Here is an 8,535-nt window from a genome sequence, read left to right on the forward strand (position 1 = left end):
GTAGGTATATATATATATATATATATATATATATATATATATAATCGATGTAGAATAAAGCAAACTTTTGAGTTTACAATTACAATTACATCATGTCGCATCCCATTCGTTCCTGTGGTTAAACGTGCTAATGCATTTCTTGTTTAATGTATTAAACGTACTGGATTTGCGTACCTGTCTATGTTCCGACAATATCATAAATGTGTGACGAAATATTTTGTGCATATGATGAGATTTCCAGAGTAGTCCATTTAGTTATCAAATCAAATATCCTTGGACAAGTTTGTCGATAAACTTTTATCCGGATTCTCAAAGAAATGAAAAGAATCGAATTTTTAATTCATTCTCAGTCAATACAATGTAATTCTTTGGCATATTACAATTGTCTAGTTGTACTTAATTGCAATAAAGTTAGGATTTCGAAAGGCAATTACCGATGGGGAATAACTTTGCTTGGAGCAATATAGTTTTGATTAGATAAAGGAATTCTAATATTGTTAAGAGGACTTTTTGAAATGAAATGTCAAACTGACCTAGCATGATTTTACTACATGAATAGTTAAACTCAATTGAATTTCTGTTCAAGATCTTATGATATCTATAATTTGTCGTGAAATGAAAACCTGTTACGTTTAGGAAATCTTTGATGCCATTTGTTCTTACGTTTAAACTATAATTTAGATTATACCACAAAATCTTTCCATGCCCAATTTTATACTAGGAAATGTTAGATCAGGTTATGCATTTTATTTTACCTGAAAAGCTGCTATTGAATAGGATTTAATTATGATAATATAAAGCACTAACGAATCTGTCTTTAACAGAAGATACAGATTTATTAATATTAAGGATTACATTTCGTTATAATGAGAGAAAACGATAAAGTGGCACGAAACAATAAAAATAGAATTCTATAATTTTGCTGCAAAAGTGTCATCTTCCTATAATTTAAATATGCTGGTGTTCAGTATTCGTGCTGAAAAGATCGGCAATAAATTCGCTTGCAAGATAGCAGTTTCCTATGTCGCTATTTTAAGCAACAAATCCACTGTGACTGAGCAGACATATTATCAAAGATGTCCAGACATTACTGTCTAATTTATGTATTTGTGTTTAGGTATTCATTGTATCTCTAGGGATATATTAATCAGAGTATATCTCCTTATTTAATAGGGGACGGTTTGGCAATTATTTCTAGTATGTCGAACAGCGACATAAAGACTTTCACCGCTGTCTCATTGGCCCTATAACTGATATAACTTTAATTCGTTTCATCCTATAAATAGATACTTCTATCACGGTTCCTCACAACTTATAGTAGTGTTGTCACTGCATTCTGGTTATTATAAATAATGCTCTCTAAGATAGCAATAACTGACACATTAATGGAGTTAATAAGTTACTGATGCGTTAACACGGTTTTATTCTAATGCTTTACTGTACAACAGAATCTGTCTATCAAATTTCAACTAACACTGTAGATATAGATAGATGCAAACACTCTATCTTAATATGCAAAGAAATATTGTTTCACAATATAATCATAACCAGATAGGTGTCGAAGTATAATGTTAACTGCTTGAAAACTTTCATACTTCGTCGTTTTAATGTGTTTATATAGAGCCCTGGTCAAAAGTTTGAATTTACTAGTTCACAAAGTTTTATACAGTAATTGATGTTGAGGAAAAGCAAATAATATATCTACTGATAAAATAAGCAGATAAACTAAGAATAATTTACAAAAATACAAATATCTGTGCTATATATTCTGTGCTCGGTTTGATACTCTTTTACCTCCAATACAGCGTCAATAGGATCAGACAAGCATTCGGTCAAACTTTTGCAATAATGTCGCATTGTCTCCTGTGTCCTGATCTGCAGTATCTTCCGAAATTGATGAAGCATTATGAGCTTCGATGTCCCGTTTCGTATCATGCTTTTCCACAGGGTTCCAATCGGGTAATGATCTTGCCATTTAACCAATAGAGTAACACCATTAGCTCTAAGCTAATTTCTCACAGTTTACAGATGGTGGGTGCACAATACACTTGAAATACAAAGCAATAATGGGTGATCATATGAGTGGGTGTCTTCCTCATACTACCCATGGTTAGCTAATACATTATGCAATTACCAGCTCCTCCAGCCATATCATAATCGATGGATACTGCTTAATCCTTGAAAGTGTATACATAGAATCGGAACTTGAGATTTAAAGATGACGAACGAAAGGAGCATTAGCTGTAAATTGCTTAATAGAAGTTTTGTATTTACCTTCGATTTACGTCCTTTCTCCTTCGTTCAAATTTTATGATCCCTGTAAAATTGTAGACGATCCTCGATGCTCTATTTATTTATTTATTTATTTATATATTCATCTATCTATCTATCTATCTATCTATCTATCTATTTAATTATTTATTTCCATGATAGTCTTTTTGTTCTTTTACTGCTGAACGTATTGCAACACGATGTAAGTCTTACAATAACTGATTTCTCATTTTCTTAGTGCTGCATTTTATTGTTACTGGCGACTGTGTTTGTATGGCACTGCTTGATGTAAGTCTGACTGTAACACAAAGACGACAAAGCATGAGGTCTTTGTCATTGACCAAATGGTTTTTATCCATCTGTCGGACGAAATTGCGACAAACCATTTTGAACAAGGAAACATTTAGCTGAGTTGATATATTCCTGAAAATAAGTCCATGGCTGTGTAAAGCTTCAATCTGAATTCTTTTCACTGATGACAGTCCAATTAGTTTAGAAAATATTGATGTACATTACAGTGTTGTGAACGCAAAATAGTTGACGAAATTAGGGAATATGACATCATTCTTATACAACAAATAATAAACATAATATTAATTAATTAATTAATTAACTTAGTTGGTAATTACTTTCTGTTTTTACTGATGTAGATTACAGTGTTGCGAACGCGAAATAGTGGACGAAATTATCGAACATAACTTTATTCATATAAAACAGAAAATATTTATAATATTAATTAATTAATTAACTTTGTTTCTTGCAAATAATTAGTTAATAATTACTTTGTGTTTAACCACATGGTCCCGGGTTCAGTCTCACTGTGTGGCACCTTGGGTAAGTGTCTTCTACTATAGCTTCGGGCCGACCAAAGCCTTGTGAGGGCATTTGGTAGACGGAAACTGAAAGAAACCCGTCGAATGTGTGTGTGTGTGTGTGTGTGTGTGTGTGTTTGTGTCTGTGTTTGTCACCTCACCATCGCTTGACAACCGATGTTGGCGCGTTTACATCCCCTTAACTTATCAGTTCACAAAAAAAAAACCAATAGAATAAGTACTAGGCTCACGTAGGGTAAATCCTGGGGTCGATCTCTTCGACTAAAGGCGGTGCTCCTGCATGGCCGCAGTCAAATGACTGAAACAAATAAAAGAATAAAAGAATAACAGAATATCTTTATAGTCGCACTTTTGGCCAAGACTGTAGATATAAATTATCATTCTTCCAAGTAATTTATTGCAGCAAAACTACCATGAGTACTTTATAGGCCATATATACCGCTTATTGTTTACATATGCATCGAATTACATCAATATACGGTAATGAAATTTGTTTGAACGATCTACTTGATGTTCCAAATATCTTCTAAACATTTTGTATAAGATTTCAAGAAACATAATCCGAAAGATAGATAATAGGAGTTATCTCCCTTGCATTATTCTGTTATTTATCATTGCTATATTGGTAATGAAATATTTAAGCAGTTTCTTATTTCTTTACTGCCCACAAGGGGCTACACACAGAGGGGACAAACAAAGACAGACAAACGGATTAAGTCAATTATATCGACCCCAGTGCGTTACTGGTACTTATTTCATCGACCCCGAAAGGATGAAAGGCAAAGTCGACCTCGGCAGAATTTGAACTCAGATGGTAGCGGCAGAGGAAATACCGCTAAGCATTTCGTCCGGCGTGCTAACGTTTCTGCCAGCTCACCGCCTTTGAAATATTTAAGCAGTTTCGAGGTCAATAAATTAAGTACCGGTTGCACACTTATCGACTAGATCCCTCTACCAAAATTTCGGGCCTTGTGCCGAGAGTAGAAAAGAATACTTAAGCAGTTTATACTCATAAGTAAATGTTAAAATTAAAATAAGTAAGCGTGTGTTTATGAGTGTTTATGTTCAATTTCATTTGTTTCTGTTTAATTATAACTGTACGTAACGAAGAATGTATTAATCTTGCTGTACGTGTGAGAAGTTAGCTGCTGGGTTGAGAGCCAACGATGTGTTGATTCAAATACGAACTCATTAAGCTGGGGGAGAAGTATTATTGGTTTCAAAGTTTAGCACAATGCTAGCAGCTTCGGGGCAGAGGTTAAGTAGATTACTTATCAACTGGTACTTATTATATCGACCTCGAAAGGATGAAAAGCGAAGTCAAACTCGGCAGCATTCCAGCTCAGAACGTGAAGGCGGACGAAATGCCGCCAGACATTTTGCTCGGCTTGTTAACAATTCTGCCCACTAGCAACCCTGGGACGAATTATTATTAACAGAAAAACATTGGAAAAGTTATGTAAAAGAGGAAACTCTAATTGATATTTAAGTAACGTTGCAAGAGATTTTTTTCAATGAACCAGCTCTCTCTCTCTCTCTCTCTCTCTCTCTCTCTCTATATATATATATATATATATATATATATATATATATATATATATATATATATATATATATATATATATATATATATATATATATATATATATATATATATATATGTAAGGGACGACCGTGCGAACTCATAAAAGGAGAAATGGTGACGAATGGAAAAACAGAGGACTCCTTTTATTTAAACGCGTCAAACGGTCGAACATACAGATACATATCGAAGATGATATATATGATATGTTATGCGACGATAACATAGATGACCAGTAATGAAAGACCACAACCGTATTAGATGAATAACAGAGATATTTATTGTAGTGTTAAAGATGTATGTCTGTGTGAGAGTGTGAATGCGACATATAAGAACATAATCAAAGACAGGCCGTCATACAAAGAAAAGTGTGTATGTGAGTGATACATGTGTGTGTATGTTATTACAGCAGAGAGAAAGAGAGTCAGTAAATGACACGTGAGCAATTATACCAGTTCGTTAGTACACTATAGGAAATGTTCTGTATGTGAAAGTGAGGAGAGGCTGAGTGTGGCAGTGCTGATCACTAGTTGTGATGTCGTGGCATCGATGCCGGGCCGTGATTCTTGTTATACAGATGTTCGTCGCTGGCTGAGAATTTCTTGTCTGTTTAAGAATTCTTGTCTGTTTATTTACCGTGGTGAAGCTGAGTCACCTAACAGAATCGAAGAGAGAGATGTGCCGCGGAGGTTTGGTTTGGTGTACATAGTAAGTCGTGTTGACGCTGGTGGTGTAGAGGCTGCTTGGTATTAATCGTGTTGGTCATGACAATGATGCTGGATAGTAGTAGTAGACTCTTGTTGCTGATGTGGCGACGGCGGAGGTCATCGTGGCTGGACGAAGCTGCTGAAGTGGTCGCTAGCTGCTGCTGCTGTTGTGTGGTACACGGAACAGTTCTCAAAGAGAAACTGGACCGAGACAAATTTGGTTGCCGAGTTAAAGCTATTTATAACAAACTATAGGCTCCCGATGGCTTCAGAATTTTACTCTATCGCGTGACCTTATTAGGGGCCGTGATTGGTCAGTTTGCGTTCTGGCGGGAAAGGTTCGAAGAAGTTGCCGATTCGAATAATAATCAGTCACGTGATAAGGAATGGGTTCTCTACTACGCTCGCATTTATTTATATTTAAATGAGAAGATTGTATGTAATGGCGATAGTAGTTTGTATCTAATGGCGGGAGGTAGTTTCACTATATATATATATATATATATATCCGTTCATCTCCCGGGGATTTCATATTCAACGTTATAAATAAATGCTAGTGATCGACCTGTGAGTTTATCATCATTGTGTACACGACGAAGCGGATCATTTATAGTCTAACTTCTACTTTCATTTCTGATGTCATTTATGAGAGGCAACTTTCAGATATGTTTCTACAGCATAACTTTCTACCCACCCGCCTCTCTTCTCTCCCTCTTTTTCTATCTCTCGCCTTATATGTATAATGTGTATATGTACAAACAAATACACATACACGCACATAGACACACATCAAAATCAAAATCAAATGCGCCCTTTTAAAGCCTAGCCAGGCTCATGGGCCCGGTTTCCAGGTTTCAATGGCGTACGTGTTCCCCCGGTGGACGGAACGCCAGTCTATCGCAGCATTACTCCTTTTTGCCAGCTGAGCGGACTGGAGCAACGTGAAATGAAGTGTTTTGCTCAAGAACACAACGCGTCACCTGGTCCAGGAATCGAAACCACAATCTTACGATCTTGATGCTGATACCCTAACCACTTGGCCACGCGCCTCCACACACACACATACACACACACACACACACACACACACACACACAAATATATATACACGCACGCGCACGCACATACCCAGACACGTTTACATACATACATACATACATACATACATACATACATACATACATACATACAAAACCAGAAGATGTGTGGCCAGAACCTCCTGCAAAGAAACCATAGCGTAGATCATTCCACAGGTGAGTCGGAATAGCTGGGAAAAGAGAATGGCATGAAGAAGCCAAAGATTAAGTAGCCGAAGGCAAATGATGCAGGTAATCTTAAGAAATTCGACCACCAAATTCGAAGATGACGATGAACAAAAGCTCGAGAACTTGGCTAACATAATCTATCGGGAAGGAGAGAAAAGATTTGGACCTGAAGCAACGGGGAATGGAAAATCATCGGGAAAAGGCGGACCATCGAGGAGAGAAGGACGGATCACAAAGTTACGAGAAGAGAAGAAAATACTAAGAACCAGATGGAGGGATGCAAAGGAGGGAGAAAGAGAAGGGTTAAAACAACTATATGAAGAGATAAAAAAAAGAGGCATCGAGACCAACTAAAGAAGGAAAGAAGGAAGAACAGAAGAAAGGAGGGAGAAAAGAACTATCGTAGTTTTGTAAACAATCCATATCAATATGCTAAACGTTTGCTTACTGAAAGTAAGAGCGGAAGATGAGATTGTACTAAAGAAGAGCTCGAACACCATCTTAAAGAGACAAACAGCGACGCTGATAGGAACAAAGTATTACCAGAAATGCTCGGGCTGAAGAAACCACCTGAGCCAAGAGTACCATTCGATTTGAGTGACATCAGACGGAAAGAAATGGATAAGTTCATTAGACAAGCAAGAGCATAAAGTTCACCAGGGAACGATGGAGTTAGCTACAAGGTTTGTAAGTATTGCCCGAGATTGCGTTTACGACTATTTGCATTGATAAAAGAAATGTGGAAGAAGAAAGACGTAGCAGAGCGATAGTATATAACTGAAGGTATCTATTTGCCTAAAGAGAGGTAGGCAAAAAAATTGGGGCATTTCAGACCCATTTCACTGCTAAATACCGATGGGAAGATCATGTTTGGAATTATTGCCAGTAGAATCATAGGATTCGTACAGTATAACGATATGTTAAAGAAGTAATCCAGAAGGCATAGAACATGCATTTGCCATCTGGAAAGCTATCAACAGTGCAAAACAACTGAAGAAAAACCTGTACATTATATGGCTAGATCACGCCATTACATGTGGATCTGTTCCACACGCACTAATTCAAGCAGCTATGGATTTCTTTTGGATTCCTGGATTCCAGATGTTCAACGAATGCTGGTGTGTTACTACGACAAATTGGGGATGAGATTTACAGCAGGAAAATTCACAATGGGGTGGCAACGGCTAGAAGTAAGTATTGCAGCTGGATGCACGATATCACTCATCATATTTGTGCTAATCATGGAGATGTTACTAAGATCAACAAACTCTGAGAAAGCTGTTACAAAGACACTATTAAGGGCTTTTATGGATGACATTACAGTATTATCAGAGAGTAGAGAAGCAGCAGATGGAACGTTAGAGCGGTTGGACGATAGTGTATAGCTGAAGGTGGGGACTAGAGGCTTCGTTGAAATGAAAATGGCGATGTTATTTAAAAGGCTTGCATTTTCGAGCTCAGAGCTAAGAAAAGTAGTAAGGAGGATACAGGAGGCAATCGACAAAGCCAGCTTCTATATATGGCTAAAGCGAGAAGACCCTAAATGGGCGAGAAAGAAATTCAAACCAAGAAATCTCGAAGTGTGGCATTCGTGAAAGGAGTCATAACAGAAATGAAGTTCAAGATAGGGGATGAAGATATACCAACGGTGAAAGAACAACCAGTAAAATGTCTCGGCAAATGGTACAGAGATTTATTAAATGATAAGAAGTAAAGCAAAGAAACACACGATTTAGTGAAACAAGGGACTAAAGGCAATTGACAGAACAACATTACAAGGGAAGTTCAAATGCTGGATACTGAAATTTGGACTGTACTCAAGGATAATGAAGCCATTGCAAATGTTTGAAATAGCCTCGACTAGAGTAGAAAGGATG

Source organism: Octopus bimaculoides, chromosome 2, assembly GCF_046866305.1.
Source record: "Octopus bimaculoides isolate indiv1 chromosome 2, ASM4686630v1, whole genome shotgun sequence".
NCBI classification, from domain to species: domain Eukaryota; kingdom Metazoa; phylum Mollusca; class Cephalopoda; order Octopoda; family Octopodidae; genus Octopus; species Octopus bimaculoides.